Source organism: Ornithodoros turicata, chromosome 1, assembly GCF_037126465.1.
Source record: "Ornithodoros turicata isolate Travis chromosome 1, ASM3712646v1, whole genome shotgun sequence".
Classification (NCBI taxonomy): Eukaryota; Metazoa; Arthropoda; class Arachnida; order Ixodida; family Argasidae; genus Ornithodoros; species Ornithodoros turicata.
In genome coordinates this window covers 98315343-98335673 of record NC_088201.1, presented here as the reverse complement: position 1 = coordinate 98335673, position 20331 = coordinate 98315343, and positions in this window count along the sequence as shown.

Genomic DNA, 20331 nt, shown 5'->3' with positions numbered 1-20331 from the left:
TGTAGGTGAGGTTCCGTCGCCCTCGGTTGTACTGGCGAGCCTGGTCCAACCGTGCGACGTCCAGATTCTCCCGAGCCGTCCGAGCTGCATCGTCCAGTCGACTCTGGAGTTCCTCAGCGAACCTTGAATAAGGAGGCTGGGTACTGCCATCCCGGAGGCGTAGAGCATTCTCCACTGGAACAGGTGCCTCTCGTCCCAAGTTCAGGAACGCCGGGATGAAGCCTGTACATCTGTTTACTGTTGTTCGTGTAGCGAACACCAGTTCAGCCGGGCGAAGATCCCAATCACCGTGATACTGACTAGTAAAAGCAACCAACATAATTTTCAGGTTCCGATTAACACGTTCGGTAATGTTAGCCTGAGGCTGATATGGGGAAGTCTTCTTGTGCTGAATGCCTAAGACAGCGCAAGAACTGAGAACACCTTACTCGTAAAGTAGGTAGCGTTATCTGTGATGAGCTGAGCAGGAAACGCGAACCGGCAAAAGGTGTCGAGTAATCTTTCCCACACTATCAGGGAAGTCAGTGTCCTGAGAGGAAACAGCTCAACCCATTTCGTGAAATGATCAGTAACCACAAACAAATACTGGCTACCTCTAGGACTACGTGGAAACGGTCCCATCACATCACAAACAACTATCTGCCAGGGCCTACTGCTCTGAATAGGCTGCAAGCACCCAGGGAGTAAACCACCACGAGGTTTTGCTCTCTGGCATACGGGACAAGTGCGAACATACTTAGTTACGTCCTACCTCATTCCTGACCATGTCGTGTTGACATAACTTTTCATCAGTTTTCCTGCCACTGCTGTGACCTGCGAAGGCTGAGTCATGAAAGTAACGTACGAGAGACTTACGCAACTTCCGTGGCACCACGACTCTGAATGGGGATGAGCCTTCATCTTCATCCGCCTGGGGTATGTACCTGAACAGGATGCCATCCTCGCCCAGCAGACAGGAGTGGTGCCGTCTGTCAGTCGTTCCGGTGCCTGCCGAGTCCTGTTCAGCTAACCATTGAGACACCCGCTGACAAAGGCCGTCCGCTCTCTGAGCGTTTAGGAGCTGCTCTCTGCTCACGACCGTGCCCCAAGAGGAAGATACGTCTCGTGCCACTTGTGCTGCTGCCAGGAGCCGGGAAGGCGCCTCGGTGCCTTCCTCTCCCCCCTCCGGTAGAGGCGCACGGGTAAGCGCGTCTGCTACCACGTTGGTCGAGCCCCGCCTGTACTCCACGTTAAAGGAGTAGCCTTGCAGCGTCAGGGCCCACCTGGCAAGACATCCAGATGGGTTGCGGAGCCGCTGCAGCCAAGAAAGTGCCTGGTGGTCAGTCTGGACGATGAAAGTGGCGCCGTCAAGGTACAGACCAAACTCCCTGAGAGCGAAGATGATCGCCAAGCATTCCCTTTCCGTGACGGAGTAATTCCGTTCTGCCGGATTCAGCGTGCGACTTGCAAAAGCCACTGGACAGAGAATAGCGTCATGCCCCTGCAAGAGAACTGCGCCAACGCCATAATCGCTAGCATCTGTTTGCACTACAAATGGTTTGTTCAGGTCAGGCAAATACAGCCTTGCCATATTAGCGATTGCGTGAGAAAAAGCTCGAAATCATCGTTCGTGCTCCTCTCCCCACTGCCATGGTGTATCGTTGCGCAACAACCGGTTAAACGGCTGCGCTAACTCAGCGCAATTAGGAATGAATTGTCTGTGAAATCAACCATACCCAAGAAACGCTGCAAGGCTTTTACGTTACCGGGAACCGCATACTCTATGATCGCCTTTAGCTTGTCATCGCTAGGACTGATGGTTCCTCCGTCCACCATGAAGCCGAGAAGGCTGATCCTAGGCGATGCCAGCTGCACCTTGCGGGGGTTGATGGTTAGCCCCGCCTGTTTCATCCTTGCAAGGACGATTGACAGGTGTCCCAAGTGTTCCTGAAAGTTTCTGGAAAACACTCTTCCATGTACGCCATCGCGAAGTTATACTTTGCATCTCCCAATACGGTATCCATTAGCCGTTGGAAACTGGCGGGAGAGTTAGACAGGCCGAAAGGCATCCGTACAAACTCAAACAACCCCCTATGACAGGTAAAGGATGTTTTCGGGACATCCTCCGGGGCAACTTGGATCTGCACAAACCCTCTACTACAATCAAGCGTTGAAAACACTGTAGCGTTGCCCAGGAAATACATAATAGACTCGATAGACGGAAAGGGGTAAGAATCCCTTACAGTTACTGCGGTAAGCCGACGATAGTCGACGCATAACCTAGCCGTACTATCACGTTTCGGAGCCGGGACGACAGGAACAGCCCAAGGGCTCTGGGACCTTTGAACTGCACCGGTTTGGAGCATTTCATCAACAGGAGCGTCTAACAAAGCACGCTTATGCACACTCAATGGTCTCAGATTACAACGCCAGGGCCTAGCGTTTCCCGTGTCTATGCTATGCTGTAACACAGACGACTTACCGGGTTTCTCCGTGAACACACCGTCAAACTGCCGCAGTACTTGTTCAAGTTGACGGCTCTCCTCCTGGGGACCATGGAACGACCCAAGACAGTCGGGAGCGTGGACGGTTCGATGGACGTTGCTGCAGCTTGTTTAGCTGAAGTGCTGTCCTGTGGCACGGCGAAAGGAAAACGTCCTGACGATCCGTGGTAAACGTATCCTCCATTGGGCAGGTCCAGCACAAGTTTCTGCCGGATGATGAAGTCCCTGCCGAGGATAACAGGCACTGCCAGGCCAGGAAGGTCGACGAAGCGCTGCTTTCGTCGTCTCCCATCAAAGTGAAGCCATAGCACAACTGCAGTTTGTCCTGGAATTACGTCATTGGAAGCAAGACGTAAAGTGACATCTGTGGATTGCAATTCCACATTCCGTGATGCGCTGTGCTCGTAAACACAATCGCCGATAAGGGAGACTGTAGCTCCCGTGTCGATAAGGGCGCATAGGTGGGCATTTTCCCGCGCCCTCACTCATCCTCACCGCACGAAGCACGGACTTTATCAGCCTCACTCACCCTCACCAAATTTTCCTCACCAGTAACTTAACCCCAGTCGCCCTCACCCTCACATTCCATTTCAATTTTTTTCCTCACGAACCTCACTTCAGGGCATCGGGATCCCGAAAGGCCTCACCATCCTCATCCTCACATGCCTTCACCTCATGAGACGACCCTCATGGCCTCACGTATCTTCACCTCATCGGGGTCCTCATCCTCACTTGTCCTCACCTCAGGAGTGCTCTCATGGCTTCAGGAGTCCTCATCCTCACATGCCCTCACCTCATGAGGGCCCTCATGTCCTCACGTACATTAGCCTAATGAGGACCCACATGGCCCCACGTGTCCTCATCCTCACGTGCCCTCGCCTTATGAGGGCCATCATGGCCTCACGTACCTTCACCCCATTAAGACCCACATGGCCTCATGTGTCTTCAAGTCACTAGGAGACACGTACGTGAGCCTCAAAAGAACTTTCCGTCATGTTCACATGAGACGTCGGCGTTTATCTACTGTGTCGGTAGTTGGTACTAATGATACTGCGCGGCATTAAACTATTTACAGGGTTTCGTGCTGTGCTTGGATAAATGTGCTGACCGTTGTTACTGTCACAGTGAGGTTTAACGTTAGTGTTTGGCATCAGTAAAGTGGAGCCCGAAATACTACAGTGCAGATGTACCGTTACGGAAATGATCGGGTGGTGGCGGGGAATAGTGCTTGAAAAGATCCTGTACTCGATTCTCAGAACCGTATGACGCTGCTGCCAGAATCGGAGGATACGCTCACAGCTGAAGTGTTTGGGCACAACGATGGTACTTAATCGCACCTGCAATGAGGTCGAGCCTTTTTTATTGTTTTTTTTTCTCCTCCTTTTACATTTCAAAGGCGCGCTACAGTCACGGGGATTCCAGTTTTCCTGGCTTCGTTTTGAGGAGACAAAGAAGGCTTTTGAAAATTCTTACAACTCCATGATGAAAAACCCGAGACTGGGGAAAAGACGAAAAACAGACGACGCACACAAACTTTCAATTTCAACGTCTGTTTCTCGTCTCTTCCCCAGTCTCGGGTTTTTCATCATAGATCTTTTTGATTGTTATTTGTTTGTTCTGCTTTGTTAGTTCTTTCCTTAGTACTTCCTTCATTATTGCTGTCGCACAGATTTGGGGAGCCCGGTAAAGGCTGCTTTATATTCAGCTTTATGCTGTTAAGAACGAGAGATGTCAAAATAAAAAGAAAGCCTCGTTACATTCCCAGCAGCGGTAACATTTGTTTAAAAAGAAAATACAAAAACACCGCACATGGCACCTTTGGCATGATACAGCACGCGTGTGTCCAGTTGCAATCATTCGAAATTAGCGGGGGAAAGCATCTGCACGCGCTTTCGAAAACGCGGTACAGGGCCTCTCCAAACGAGGCTGCTATTCCAGTAAACAGGCAGAAAAACGAATCTACAAGAGATAGTGTGGCGCTCAAAACACGACTTCGAAATCGTGTTCCCCACTCTCGGGGTTTTATCTTATGCAACAACATAACGTGACCGCCTAAGAGAGTCATGACTTATCTGTAAGGTCACTAATGAAAAAGTCGCATACCCCTTTGAAGTGAGATTCTTCATGGTAGCCTTCATACAGGGTGGTCCACCAACCCTGATAGAAATTCATAGTGAAAAACGTAGGCCATGAAGAGACAGCCATGCGGTGAAGGGATTTTTTTCTGCCAGTAATTTTTGTCACATATTTGTAATATTTTTATTTCATTTTAATTGACGGAAAGTTAATTTCTTGAATTGAACTCCGAAATTTCCCAAGGCAATCTAACGTATTCTTTGCGGAAATGGGTTCCCCGTCGTCATTTTAGTCAGTATAGCGCATAACCCCACTCGTAATGCAATGGCGATTGCCGAAATAAATTGCCGAAAATCGTGGAAATGAGAGCCCTTGGCACCGCCTCTTTTTTGACGGCTCTAAGTTTGAGCGCAAAGCTGCGAAGAAAGGAGGTTACATTGACACGCCGCACGAGGGGGAAAGGGTTACAAACCCAACCCACAGAAGAGTTCCGCTGCCAGGTATCAGCTTTGCCCACGTCAGTTTCAGGGTCGCGCTCTTTTTCCTTTATCCGTGTTTTGCTCAGTGTGTTTGTTTGCTTTTGGGTGCGTACGCGGCTGTTTTCACTATGACCGCTCATAGCGGTGTCGTAGTTTTTCTGCACCACCTTATTGTCATGAACCTGTGTATGTGTGAGAGAGAGAGAGTGGTATGCGCGAACGCCTGTCAGCTCTCTTCTTTTTTCAATTCGTTTGTTTCAATCATGCTACGGATTTCTTCACATTCAACACACTTCCAGTGTACTTTGATTAGATTATCATTAGCGTAAAAGCGTTCGAAGCGTTCGCCATCTGCTGCAATGCACAGGTGGGCTCTCCGAATTGTATCTCCACGGTCCTTTTTATTTCGGATCTGGAAAGCGACGAGCAGAAAGCAGTGATTTTCCCCTGCTGGTGAGCCGGCGATCGTGGTTCGCTTTTGTATACTTCGTCTTTGATGCGACCCCAGAGGTAAAAGTCCATCGGCGTTAAGTTAGGAGACCTGGCGGGCCATGACACTGGATCAAATCGGCCAGCCCACTTCTCCCGGAACATGTGACGTAGCAGCTGTACTGCACGCCGCGCGCTGTGAGGTGGAGACCCATCGTGCTGAAACCACACGCGGGCCTGTTCAGCAAGAGGCAGGTCATCAATTAAGCTGAACACGGCATCTAAAATTTCGCTACAGTAGCGGTTGGCATTTAGGGGTCCCGTGAAAAAGATTGCCCCAACAATGGCTCCGTTATAAATCCCGGCCCATACATTCAATCCCCACTCGTACTGATGCTTGCAGTCCCGTAGCCAATGTGGGTTTGTTTGGCTCCAATAACGCGCGTTGTGTCGATTCACTTTAGCGCTATGACAGAAGTGGGCCTCATCAGCCCAAATGACCCTGTTCACAAAGTTTCTGCTTTCCTGGGTCCGACATCGGATCCAGTTACAGAAATCCAGCCGTTTTTGGTTGTCGCCCGGCTGGAAATGTTGATGAAGGCTCACGTGGTATGGGTGGAGTTTGTGCTTATGTAGTATCCTCAGCACACTTTACTTTGATGTCTGTACTCACTTTGCCAGGGTGCGCAGACTTTACGTGGAGATCATCTCCTACTTCTTTCAGGGCCTGCTCTGTTTGTGTCGACTCACTGGCAGAGATTGGGTGTGACCGGCTCTGGGTACCGGAATGGAAACTTCCTGTTGTAAACAGTCTCACAAATGCATGCCTTATGGTACAAGAGCTCACCACCCTAGTTCCTGGAAGCATTTCACTGTATTTGAGGACTGCTCTGTCATAGTCCATACCTGCAGCCCCCAGAGCAATGATCATCCTTGTTTTTTCTTGGTTGGAATACACGGTGCTTGCCATCGCTGCCGTTTACTTGTTCACTGCATTCACTGAGACCGGAGTGCAAAATGGTCCAAAAATGTATGTCCTTCCCTACCTGTCAACACATCGGGTGACCTCATTTTTGATCAGATAGCTCTGATTCCCGCACTCACCGCGGGTGTTTGTTCCGTGGGTAAGGCTTGTAACCCTTTCTCCCCTCGTGTGGCATTTCAATGTAACCTCCTTTCTTCGCAGCTTTGCGCTCAGACTTAGAGCCGTCAAAAGAGAGGCGGAGCCAAGGGCTCATCTTCACGAATTTTCGACGAATTTATTTCGGCAATTGCCATTGCATTACGAGTGGGATTATGTGCTATACTGAGAAAAATGACCACGAGGAACCCATTCCCGCAAAGAAAACGTCAGGTTGCCTTAGAAAATTTCGTAGTTCAATTCAAGAAATTAACTTTCCGTCAATTAAAATGAAATAAAAATGTTACCAATATGTGGCAAAAGTTATTGACTGGAAGGCGACAGCCACAGCGGGCTCGCAGCATTACTTGCCATTGCACGACACCGGTGACGTAACGGGGCACAGAAGTGCGGTCCGTACAGTTACACCATCGACTGGAGAATGTGCGCGGGAGAAGAGGAACGAGGAAGAGACACTTCAAGCGCGCGCTCCTCACAGAGTGGAGCGATTTCGTCCGGAAAAATTTGTGGCATATTAGTTTCTCGGTGGAAAGAACAGTTTCCAGCGAAAAAAAAAGTATGGGGGTTCGGGAAATTTCATAGTCCCTTTAAAGGCCTGTTCCGGCATACAGCGATTTAATATATAGCGCTAGAAAAAAGCATGATACTTTCCTTCTCGCATTAGTCCAAACCGCTAGTAATTAGCATTTGCCGGAGTTGAGTTCGAGTCAACTTTTTCAGTATTGAATCAACATGTAAATACCTGTCCCATTTTTCCATGTACTCGCTCATTCGCCCAGACACCAGGAATGTTTCTCTGCCAACTATAACAAAAAGAAAAGGAACGAGTGCCAGAAGACTGATTTTCATAACCGATTTATATGCCAGAACGCGCCGCTTCTTTATGCTCTAGAGACAACCTCCACAACGCACCTGCACTGGAGCGATGCAGACCAAACAGTGCCAGATCGCCAAGGTCAATCCTCATTCTCTATCCCTTACTGATGCCATCCAAGTGCAGCGCCACAGAGTCCCCAACTCCAAATACAACGCTGAACGGCAAGCCCTTCCCCTCCCACATCTGCTATACCCGACATAACAGCCCGTCGCTCCTTAATGCTGGAGCCATCTCCACAGCACCACACCTGCTCTGAGGCGACGCAAAACTGATAGCGCAAGCGTGCCATGCTCAGCCCACCTCCCCTGCTCCTTGTCCTTCATCCAAGTGTAGTCCCGCTCAAACGACCGAGACCCCGACTCCAAAGCCTCAGCACAATGCTGAACTGTAAACACTCCTCTCCCTCCCACCCAACAGAAGCAAGGTCGCGCTTACAACTGGAGCCTTCCCGCCACTACCGGTAAGCTCATATTATCACAGGACATGACATGAGAACAAGTACACTGAAAATGGGGTACCACATTCATGTCTAGTCAAGCATACTTCTGTGGACAGTTTATGCAACCCCCAGTAGTATAGCGCCGTTATGCACAACAACATGCTTTTTCTAATCCAGTTCTAGGAATTTCTAAGCCAGGTCAAGCCAGGCTCCACCTCTTCATGGTGATCCATCCAATTTCTATGTGATTGGCTACCCTTTGTTGCCACATTTGCTCACTCGCTCATAGACACCAAAATTATCTATTCTATTCAATTCTAAGTCGGCTCATAGGCTTCCAAATCGCTCTTTTTCCTAATCCTGTTCTAGGAATTTCTAATCCACCACCCAATTCTAATCCACGTCAAGCCACTTCTAAGTTCTCTGGTTGGTTGGTCACAGCTCCACCCCTTCATGGTGATCCATCTAATTTCTATGTGATTGGCTACCCTTCATTGCCACAACATCTGCTCACTCGCTCGTAGACACCAAAATGATCTATTCTATTCAATTCTAATTCGGCTCATAGGCTTCCAAATCGCTCACCTGTCTATTGATCCGAAGGTGGTCACTTCCATTCATTTCTAAAACATAGTGATTAGCTAGTGATTGGCCTATTGGCTGCCTCTCACACATGCTTGATAGACTCATTTGTCATTTCCACTCTCTAGTTACTCGGTCACATGCTTTCAACTGCATATTGCTTCATAATTCTAGCTGCATCATACACAACCACTCATTGATCAATCGCATTCATTTCTAGGCCAGCTCACAGTTCCCCCCAAATTACTTATTGGTCCAGGAGGCCTTGTTTTTTAGCCTGGGCGACTCTCAACAATGGTTAGGACACAAAAACATGGTAAATAGTTTTCGATATTTATTGAGTACATCATGGCAGTCTTGGAGATATTGTAGTTCTCCCTGGGGCACCTCCATGCACGCCGTACATCTCTGCTAACATCCATAGTGTTCTTCACATAGGTACTATGTGGATCACCCAGGCATTCGTCCTTCTATGTCCATGGCTCAGAGGCAAACCGCAGGAGAGAACAGTATGTGACAGAAGCATTAACTTGCTTCCTGCACATCTTCTGAAGCAAAAAAGAACATTTTGAGCTTCACTATTTATATCACCAACTTAAACTTACCATATTCGTAGCTTCCATAAAGATAGGAGTCGATGTCATTGCACAGCTATCTCTTGTCGTCGTATGCCATCAGACTTCTTTTGACATTTCTGATAGTGTACATACATTGCTTCATTCCTACCATCGCAGTACAAGGAATCGCAGTACGCCTCATGAAGGAGGTGCTTGCGTACAATATTCTTTTTGACCCCTTTAGCTCTTGCAATTTGCCTTCCTCCAGCTAATTTGATGGAGTACATTTTACCTTTCAAACAGACTACTTGCTCAACAGGTACAGGTACTACCAGTTTCGCTTTTGAATGCCCGAAGTCTTCCACGACTCTTTTCACTGTACAGTGGATGATCCCGATCGAAGGAAGACAGATCTAAGTGGTCGTCGGCACTCGCTCGTAACTGATCTTCGTAGTCTTTGCAGAACAGGCCGAGGATCAGAGAATCCGTGTCAAAGTAACAGGTAATCACCGGACAAGTGAGCTTACTCAGCAGGGTTTTATAGTAGAATGAGTACATGGTTAATTTACTGAGTTCTAAAATCGTAAACCCAATCTGGAGCGGGAAATCGCATCACACTTTTCTTTTGCGCATTTCGTACATGACACAATCCGGGGACAAAATTTCCATCCTCTCGTATTCTGCCCGACTCCCGAGGCGACTCGCCATCTCCTTATTGAAGGCTACTCGAATATCACAGATGTTAAATTTATTTAAAAGTGTTCTCCCAAAGACTGCATTATTTGAGAGTTTGTAGAAGTTTTTTTCGAATGTCGTGCCCGAGGCAACACGTCTGGCAACATTGTCGGCTAACACAAGATAACAACAAGATAACAGCGGCGGGTAAAATTGCAACACTGCTAAACAAGCACCAACATGCCATGATGACGTCACAAACCAGGAGAAAAGCACACGCGCGCGCACACAGCAGCTCAGGAATGCACAAGGAGGCGTGCTTTGTAGGAATCTTTACTCCTGGCTCCACATACTAGTATTTCTGCTCAAACTGCAAGATTAAGCACTGCTTACTTCTTCAAAATACCAGGCGAAACACTTACTTGTCAAGTGGGGTCACAGCTGCACAAACACACTCACTCACTAACGTTTTTCACACGCACAACACAGACACAACGAGCGACAGTGAAAAATAAGAAATTACACGCACTTCTGCTTGAATAGCAAAGTGTCAAGCATGAGAAAACACATTTTCTACCACTAGAAAATTATTAAACAGAATAATACAATATTGGCTGAAATTAAGCTTGTGTGGCAAAACACACAACCTGAGGAACATTCACTTCTGCTTCCTGAATTTGTTATACAGGCGTGAGCGATTCGATAAGAATAAAGCACGCTGCTTGGAGAAAGCCTGTATATGATGTGTAGCTCACCCTACTCTATTGAAAATGCGATACACCTTATTTTTCAAACAAAAATTTCTCACAGTAGGCATAATATGTGGTAATATCGACAATATCACTAAAAATCAAACACTTACTTGTCAAGTGGGGTCCCTGGTTCAGAAAAGAGCACGCGCACACACACAGACACATTTTCACACTCACAAACACAGCCTATTCACAGCCACATAAATTCATATTATTCCTCACGTCAATAAACATCCAACCAGCGCCAAAACGGGTGGAACGCACATATGCGAATGCGAAACAATAGGCCTTCCTGCCGGATGTAATACGATATCGCCAGTCGACCGTCGCAAAGCAAAAAAGAAACACAGGATCGGAGGAACGCATGTTGTCTGTACCTCCAAGAAGAAAAATGGCTTCATGCTTTTTGTGCAGCTGTTATAATACAAAAGGGGATTCATTTCTTTGTGCTTTTGTTTGCTTGCATATGAATATTTCACAAGAAATACTACAGAATGTAAGAGGAGAACAGCATTCGCTACATGCTGTAGCTCTCATTTTTAAACCAAACCAGCTTTCATATGCATAATGTAAAAAACCCCGAGACTAGGGAACACGAAGGGACAGACACAAACCAGCTCGCTTGCTTCCTAGCCATTTTTTCATTGTCATATCCACATGCAAGCTTCGTCCCTCATACATCACCAGCTCGCTTGCTTCCTAGCCATTTTTTCATTGTCAGCTTTCATATGTTCATAAGCATACTACCATTCACTAAATAGGGGAGTCACTAATGATTTAAATAAGATCAAATATCATTCCATCATCATTGATTGCAAACTTCACGCAAGAATAACCAACTGCTGCGCACCTTATTATTCTTATAAGAAACACCAAATAGCCTCAATCTCGTCGTGTTAAACACCAAATGCAATGAAGGCTAGGCAATTTTATATTTATTTGTGTCGTTTTCATCAGCTCATTATTTTGTGTGAGTCATCAAAAATAAAAATTTCTTATCTGCTGCTGTTAAAGACCTACCTCGTGTCCAGCATCATTATCATTCGAAGCACTGTACTGCGGGTGAGACAAATTATATCGCAACACTGTGCAACCCCTGTAATGTCGCGTGCACTACCAGAGAAAAAATGCTGATCATGGTCCACAACTTGTCTTATGATCTGGCTGGACTGATACGGGAATTTCACGTTCTCGGGTGGAAGCTACCTCCCTTCATTGTGGCCAGCTCCATGGAAAAAATTCGTTCATTCGAAATTGGTACCTTCCTCTTCAGAGATACCATGCAGTACCTAAATTCGTCGTTGGGGGAACTCGTGGTAACCGTCAAATCCATGAGGGTGCCAAGGCATTCCAATGCTTGAAGCAGGTATTTGGGAAGGACTACGAAACTGTACTTCGGAAAGGTGTATTCCCGTACAGCCATGTCAGTTCTTTCGCAGTGTACGATGAACTGACCTTGCTAGAAAAATCCTCCTTTCAAAACGATATCACGGGGAAGGATATAAGTGAGGAGGACTACCAGTATGTGTTGCTCGTATTTGAACATTTTGGATGCTCAAATTTGAGGGATTATAATGCATTGTACCTGAAAACGGATGGCATATTACATGCGGACGTGATGCAGCACTTCAGACGTCTGTGCTTACTGATGCATGCAGATTGGAATTGCTCCATTGTGTTTCTCTGGCATCCCATTCGTGGCAATGCGCTCTAAATTACACGCAGGCAAAATTGGAGTTAATCATTGACGAGGACATGTACAGAACCATCGCATCGGGCGTTAGAGGCGGGCTCTGTCAGGTGAGCAGGCATCATTTGCGCGCTAACAACCCTCTGTGTAGTGGCTGTGATCCCGACAAAGAGGAGGTGTACATATCATACATAGATTGCAACAATCTTTACGGATTTAGTATGATAAAGCACCTCCCCGTTGATGATTTCGAATGAGTCGAGGATTTTAGCTCCATGGATTTTATGCATCACCCGGATTCAGGCGTGGGGTATGTGTACGTACGTGACTTGGAGTATCCAAAATCTATCCACACTCTAATGAGGTACTTCCCCCTGGCTCCCGAGAAGGCAGTAGTCCCAAAGGAATGGCTCTCGCCATTCCAGCGAGGGCTTCTCGAAGAATTAATGTATCAGCCTGCTAACAGAAAAAAGGTGTTGCTTACGTGCAAGGACAAAGTCGAGTACGTTGTTCATTACGCGCTGCTCGCACTCTATTGTAGATTAGGCATGAGGGTGACGAAAATTCACCGATTTCTAAAATTTTGCCAGGCGCCATTCCTGCGTCCCTGCATCGAAGACAATGTTGCCAGATGTGTTGCCTCAGGCACGACATTCGAAAAAAACTTCTACAAACTCTCAAATAATGCAGTCTTTGGGAGAACACTTGTAAATAAATTTAACATGCGTGATATTCGAGTAGCCTTCGATGAGGAGACGGCGAGTCTCCTCGGGAGTCGGGCAGAATGCGTGAAGATGCAAACTTTGTCCCGGGATTGTGTCATGTACGAAATGCGCAAAAGAAAAGTGCGATGCGATTTCCCACTCCAGATTGGGTTTACGATTTTAGAACTCAGTAAATTAACCATGTACTCATTCTACTGTGAAACTCTGCTGAGTAAGCTCACTTGATTACCTGTTACTTTGACACGGATTCTCTGATCCTCGGCCTGTTCTGCAAAGACTATAAAGATCAGTTATGAGTGACTGCCGACGACCACTTAGATTTGTCTTCCTTCGATCGGGATCATCCATTGTACAGTGAAAAGGATCGTGGAAGACTTGGGGCATTCAAAAGCGAAACTGGTAATGTACCTATTGAGGAAGTAGTCTGTTTGAAAGCTAAAATGTACTCCATCAAATTAGCTGGAGGAAGACAAATTGCAAGAGCTAAAGGGGTCAAAAAGAATATTGTACGCAAGCACCTCCTCCATGAGACGTACTGCGATACCTTGTTCAATCACATGAGCATATCGAATGAACAAGTATCAATCGTTGGAAAGAAACAGTGTATGTACACCATCAGAAATGTCAAAAGAAGTCTGATGGCATACGACAACAAGAGATACCTGTGCAATGACATCGACTCCTATCCTTATGGAAGCTACGAATATGGTAAGATTAAGAGGTTGATATAAATAGTGAAGCTCATAATGTTCGTTTTTGCTTCAGAAGATGTGCAGGAAGCGAATTAATAGCTTCTGTCACATATTGTTCTCTCCTGCGGTTTTCCTCTGAGCCATGGACAGAGAAGTACGAATGCCTGGGTGATCCACATAGTACCTATGTGAAGAACACTATGGATGCATGGAGATGTACAGCGTGCATGGAGGTGTCCCAGGGAGAACTACAATATCTCCAAGACTGCCATGATGCACTCAATAAACATTGAAAACTATTTACCATATTTTTATGTCCCAACCATTGCCGAGAGTCGCCCAAGCAAAAAAAGAAGGCCTCCCAGACCAATTAGCAATTTGGGGGGGAAGTGTGAGCTGGCCTAGAAATGAATGGGATAGATCAATAAGTGGTTGTCTATGATGCAGCTGGAATTATGAGGCAATATGCAGTTGAAAGCATGTGACTGAGTAACTAGAGAGTGGAAATGACAAATGAGTCTATCGCGCATTTATGAGAGGCAGCCAATAGGCCAATCACTAGCCAATCACTAGGTTTTAGAAATGAATGGAAGTGACCACCTCCAGACCAATAGACAGGCGACTGATTTGGAAGCCCATGAGCCGACTTAGAATTGAATAGAATAGATCATTTTGGTGTCTACGAGCGAGTGAGCAGATGTTGTGCCAATGACGGGTAGCCAATCACATAGAAATTAGATGGATCACCATGAAGGGGTGGAGCTGTGACCAACCAACCAGAGGACTTAGAAGTGGCTTGACCTGGATTAGAATTGGGTGGTGGATTAGAAATTCCTAGAACTGGATTAGAAAAAAGAGCGATTTGGAAGCCTATGAGCCGACTTAGAATTGAATAGAATAGATAATTTTGGTGTACATCAGTGAGTGAGCAAATCTGTCAATGAAGGGTAGCCAATCACATAGAAATTGGATGGATCACCATGAAGGGGTGGAGCCTGGATTAGACCTGACTTGACCTGGATTAGAAATGGTTGATGGATTAGAAATTCCTAGAACTGGATTAGAAAAAGGATGCCGTTGTGCGTAACGGCGCTATGCTACTACGCCCTCCCCAAGTACCCCTGACTAATGTCAACTTCATACCCTAAAACGCCGATTTCAACTTGAAAAACCCATCGCAGAGTCTTCAAATTCAACATCTCATCTTCACACATAAGTCAACATCAATCTCAGCATCAAATCATTGCCCATCACTCAACAATAATGTCCTCATCACATCATTGCTCATAATTCAACATAAAATTCAAATTCACATTTCATCGTTACCCATTATTCAACATCAAACTCAACATCACATCACATCGTTGCCCATCATTCAACATCAAACTCAATGTAATATCACATCATTGAATCATTCAACATCAAACTCATGATGGCCATCATCAATGAATCCGTCGACCTATGGGCAGGAAATGTGTACGAAATATCTCGGTCGAAAACTCCGCAGATTTTACTCAAATAAATAATTACAAAGCGAGCGCTTCGCCTCTGTGAAGCAAGAGGGCGCTGAAAGCAACACACTGCTGACATCATCCGGTACCTGGAAAGGGAGGACGAATCCAGGCTTGGAAGCTGTCGACAATGCCGGTTAACGTCATGGGGTCCTCCTCTGGACAAACCGTGGTGCTATGGAGTTCTGTTTCGTGCTTTTCGCATTTCTTTTTTTTTTCTGTTTCTGTTTGCTATTGTCATATTTACGAATTAATAACTCGCCCAAAATGAATGCGAATGCTGTATTCGGCATCTTTTTTTTTTTCCAATCCTTGCGAAGACTCTCTTTAACGAATGTCATATCAATGAGGTTTATACGTATACATATTATATTGATTGGTTATAGATAACTGCATTAAAGTAACAGGCAAAAATTAGAAAAGTCTATCGCGCGCAAGTGAATAAAGGCTGGTTTATAGTCCGAAGAGATGGTATGTAGCGACGTGCAGTGCACCGCCGCGCATCGCGAGCCAGCGCCGATCAGTTGATAGTTCGACGACGCTTGCCGAAACGCTGCTCGACGGCAATGCGCGATACGTCGGTCGTCGTCGGGGGAGTAGAGCAGTGGTCTACATCTGGCGGTGCCCAGCGACCTCTGCACAGTGTGGGCTCCGGTGCGCTGGAATTTCCCAACGTTGTGTCGCTCCTTGAGCTATTGATCGAAGCTATTAAGGAACATCCGTGCCTATATGTAATACACGAGTGATGGATTATAGAGACATGCAAAAAAAGGAGAAAATCTGGGAAGACGTGCGTCGAAGAAGAATACATCGGTCGTCGTCGGGGGAGTACAGCAGTGCTCTACATCTGGCGGTGCCCAGCGAGCTGTGCACAGTTTGGGCCCCGGCGCGCTCGCATTTCCCAACATGGTGTCGCCCTTTGAGCTCTTCATCGCAGCTATTAAGGAACATCCATGCCTGTATGTAATACACGAGTGATGGATTATAGAGACAAGCAAAAGAAGGAGAAAATCTGGGAAGACGTGCGACTTTCTTCTGGAATTCAGTGTCCTTGTTTGGGGGTACCAACCATACTGCAGTAGTATAAAACATAACAGTGCCAAGAATGCGAACAGGGATTTTCTGTAGTCGGATTCCAGCACTTTGTTTACGGTTGCTAGATATGACTGCTTTCCCAGTACGAAATCTGAAAACTTCCAGTAGTCATTTCCATAGTTCGTTTCGACTATGAACCCGGTAGGATACGCAAGCGTGGCATAGCGAACGCTGCGTGTTGGTGCGGAACGCGGGCGACGATGGACGAAGACTACGTCGTACTCTAAACCAGCCTTCAGATAGGCGTTTAAAGAGATTGAAACAGTCAAGTAATTTATTGTACTAAAATAACAAGCTTTCGGATAGCACCTGATGAAGGACGGACACTTCGGGGGTGGGGGTATCGTTTATTGAAAGAAAGAAAGCTAAAAGAAAGAGAGGGCGGTCTGCCTGCAGGTCTGCCGGCAAGTTGCCACAGGGAAAGAGGGAAAAAAGCAAAGAAAAGAAAGGAAACAAGAAAAAACGGGACACACCGAGAAGACACACGACACACAGCGACGATATGTTCAGTGCAAAGTTCGGGGGCTGTACCACCTGGTGGTCACGTTCGGTTCGGAAGCCTGTTTTTGAGTAAAATTATTGGAATGTTTCAATCTCTTAAAATACTTACCTTATAAATCCATTAACCAGATTCCTGTTCTTTCGTCATTTGTAAGACCTAAATCCAACCTACACTGTAAATCTGACACTACTTCGCGTGGCATAGTGGTTACGATGATTGCTTTCGAAGCTGAGAGTGGGAGGTGAAGAGGGTTCAAGTCCTGTCATCGGCTCTGCTCTCTGGGATTTCCCGCCAGTGTTTCCAGACGAACTTCGGTCCAGGACCCATACTAACCCCCTGTCCCCCTTCCTTCTGTCCTCTCTCCATCTGTCTACATGTGACTGCCTTACTGTAATTGTGTGTTGGTATCATTTTCAGTTGAACAACTTACTGTTCCCTTTCGTCTGGATGTTAGAACGTTAATCGATAGCACGATTCTGCTAAATATTAAAAGTAGGTTGCGTTATCTTTTAGATGATAACATCAGATTTCTGTGAAACAGGTATCAGAACTGCACAAGTTGACTTTTGTAGTCGGTCTGTATGTCGATCTGTCGGTGGAAACAATTTGTGAGATCACATTTAACTGCCAGATGACAAACATTTCTGAACAAACCTCATGCCATTTTGCAAGGGACCTGTATAGCGGTATTAGAACCAATCGTCAATTGGACTTTCAATTTTTCAAAATTTTGGGCAATGCTCACATGTGGAATTAATCCTTTTCCTCATTTTGCCGAAATGACACCAAACCGAAGGCATGTACTGACTGCAAGGATCACAGTCATCACCGATGGAGAATTGGGTGATATGGGAGGCACTTGATATTAATTAACTTTATACGTGCATGTACTTCTAGCAGTAGCACGATGGAGCCACGCTGACCTGTTATCCACACAGCACAACCACGTCAACTGGGATCACCCAGGTCTAACGCCGCTGCTTGGAGTGCGGGCGCGAATTGTTGCGCCGCAGCACGTGATCGTTCGAAACAGTTCACCCTGCACTCAACATCCGCAGTTTTGCCTTAGGTTTCCCTCAATTTGGTGTAATTTGGCAGATGACTTATTTCATGTGTGAACAAACTGCAACAACTACTACTTTATTACAAGATGATGGATGGGGAAGAACAAATCGCAAAAAAACGTCCCTGTATGAAATTATGAGAAATAGTAAATGAAATTATAGATTGCCGAAGGCAGCCGTAGATAATGAAATGTAATAAAAAGTGATTAACATGAATTCAAGGTAAAGTGAGAGTAAATAAAGGGAGGAAACATAATTTAAAGGAATTAAATGAAATTCATGTTTACCTTAGGTAACCTGCGGTTACCTTCGGTAATCAAAGTGGAATGGAAAGTAATTGAATCTAATTAAAGGTTAATTAAATGAACTGACTTATAGTAATTCAAAGTGTCGAACCGGAAGTCAGTAGTAGGTGGACAGGCCGAGAGAGATCGGGGATTACTCAGAGACGTGGATCACTGACCCCTGGGCCGACTTCACTGGCGTATTCTTTTCCCTCGCGCGGTGGGTGGCGCTCGGGTACAGAGCTACGCGCGCTTATCCTGGCATATTTTTCAGCCTGGGTCGACTTCTTTCGCAATTTTTCCTCCTGCGCCGATTTCACTCGCAATTTTTTTCTTGCTACAACAGGTGTGCAATAGGCGGTTTACATGAAATATAGACATGCAAGGGATAGCTATACATATACACGTGAAAATATATTTATTAAAGTCAATAGTTCTGGCAGTTCTGATAGATGTACGTAACTTCAAGCACAGTAGGGAAGCTAACTTGAATATTCCAATATGGCACAATTAATCAGATTATTATGAAGTGATTGGTGGTCGGCACGTCGGCGGAGGTTCTTCGTTTACCGTCGCGCATTTTTCAACATGTGCCGACTTCACTCGCGTAGTTTTTTCCAACGCGCGGTCGGTGGCGCGCAGGTGAGGGGCTGTCTGGGTGCTTACCAGCGGGCCGAAGGGCTGGGCGTGCTCTTATCGTTGTGCATTTTTCACCCGGGGCCGACTCTTTGGCAATTTTTCCGCCTGGGTCGGCTTCGTTCGAGTTTTTTTTTTTTTCAGGTGGCGCGTGACCACTTTACATGTAAGTAGCGACATGAGTAGTAGGAGGGCTGGCCGTAGGGGACCGGGGATCACTACGTTCCATAGGTGTCTGGTACGAACCCCGCAGCGTCTGGGCCACCATCGCGTATTTTTTTCCCGCGCTCGATGGGCGGCGCGAGGGTGGAGGGTTGCCCATGCGCTTACGGGTGGACGGCGCGTGGCCGGAAGGCTGCGTGCGCGCTTACGCTCTCACATTTTTCAGCCTGGGCCGACTTGTTTCATCATTTTTCCATCGGTGCCGACTTGAATCGCAATTTTTTCCCCGCTACAACAGGTGTGCAGTAGGCTGTTTACATGCAAAGAATAGCCGTACACAAAAGTACAAGTGAAAATATATTTATTAAAGTCATTAGTATCGGGAATTATGTTATGACTCTGTGTGAAGGAGAAAAACCCAGCTAACAAATCTCATGCAGAAGAAACACAATACGATGCACGGAACAAAAGGTTATAATTATTACAGGTATGATGCTATAGTATTGAAGGGGTATCACACATCATACACCATATTTTCTATTAATGGTAATCACACAAGTTTTCAATTAATCAGAACTAAAATGGGATAGCACATTTAATCAAACAGATGTTTTTAATCAGTACGATTACAATTAAAATTACAAGTCTTATTATAACAAGTCTAACATTATTATATGTGAGCACCATAGAGGAGTTTTAGTCTCCAAGCACAATAGGGAAGCTAAGTTCAATATTCTAAAATCAACATAAATTTAATTGATCAGATCAATTAATCAAGTGATCGGTAGTCGACACATCGGCAGAGGGCAGTGCATTCGTTTACCGTCGTGCATTTTTCAACCTGGGCCGACTTCTCTCGCGAATTTTTGTTTTCCAGCGCACGGCAGGTTGTGCGCAGGTGAGGGACGGTCCGGGTGCATACCAGCGAGCCGAATGGCTGAGCGTGTCCTTATTGTTATGCATTTTTTTACCCTGGGCCGACTTCTCTGGCGATTTTTCTGCCAGGACCAAGTTCGTTCGCAATTTTTTCAGGCGGTGCGTTTTTGCGGTTTACACGCAAGTAGGGGCATGCACACTGACAACACCTCGGCCCATTTCATTCACAAGTTTTCCGGTACAACAGTTACGCGGTGGTCGGTTTGCAGACAAGTAGGACCATCCACACCGGCAACCCCACCAAGCGTTGGTGCCGTCACACCTGGGCCGACTTCATTCATAGTTTTTTCTGCTACAACAGCTGTGCGATGGACGTTTTAATAATAAAGAATACGGGAAGCTAAGTCGAGACAAAAGCTAAACAAAAAACAATAAAGCAGAAGAAACGCAATACACTTAATAAAGAATATGGGAAGCTAAGTTGAATATTCCAACACGACACACTTAATAAATTTCTTATTATGTGAATAGCACACAAGCAAGGAAACAACGAGAAACACGATCAACAGATAATAGAGAGCCAAACCCATGCATCATCCAAACA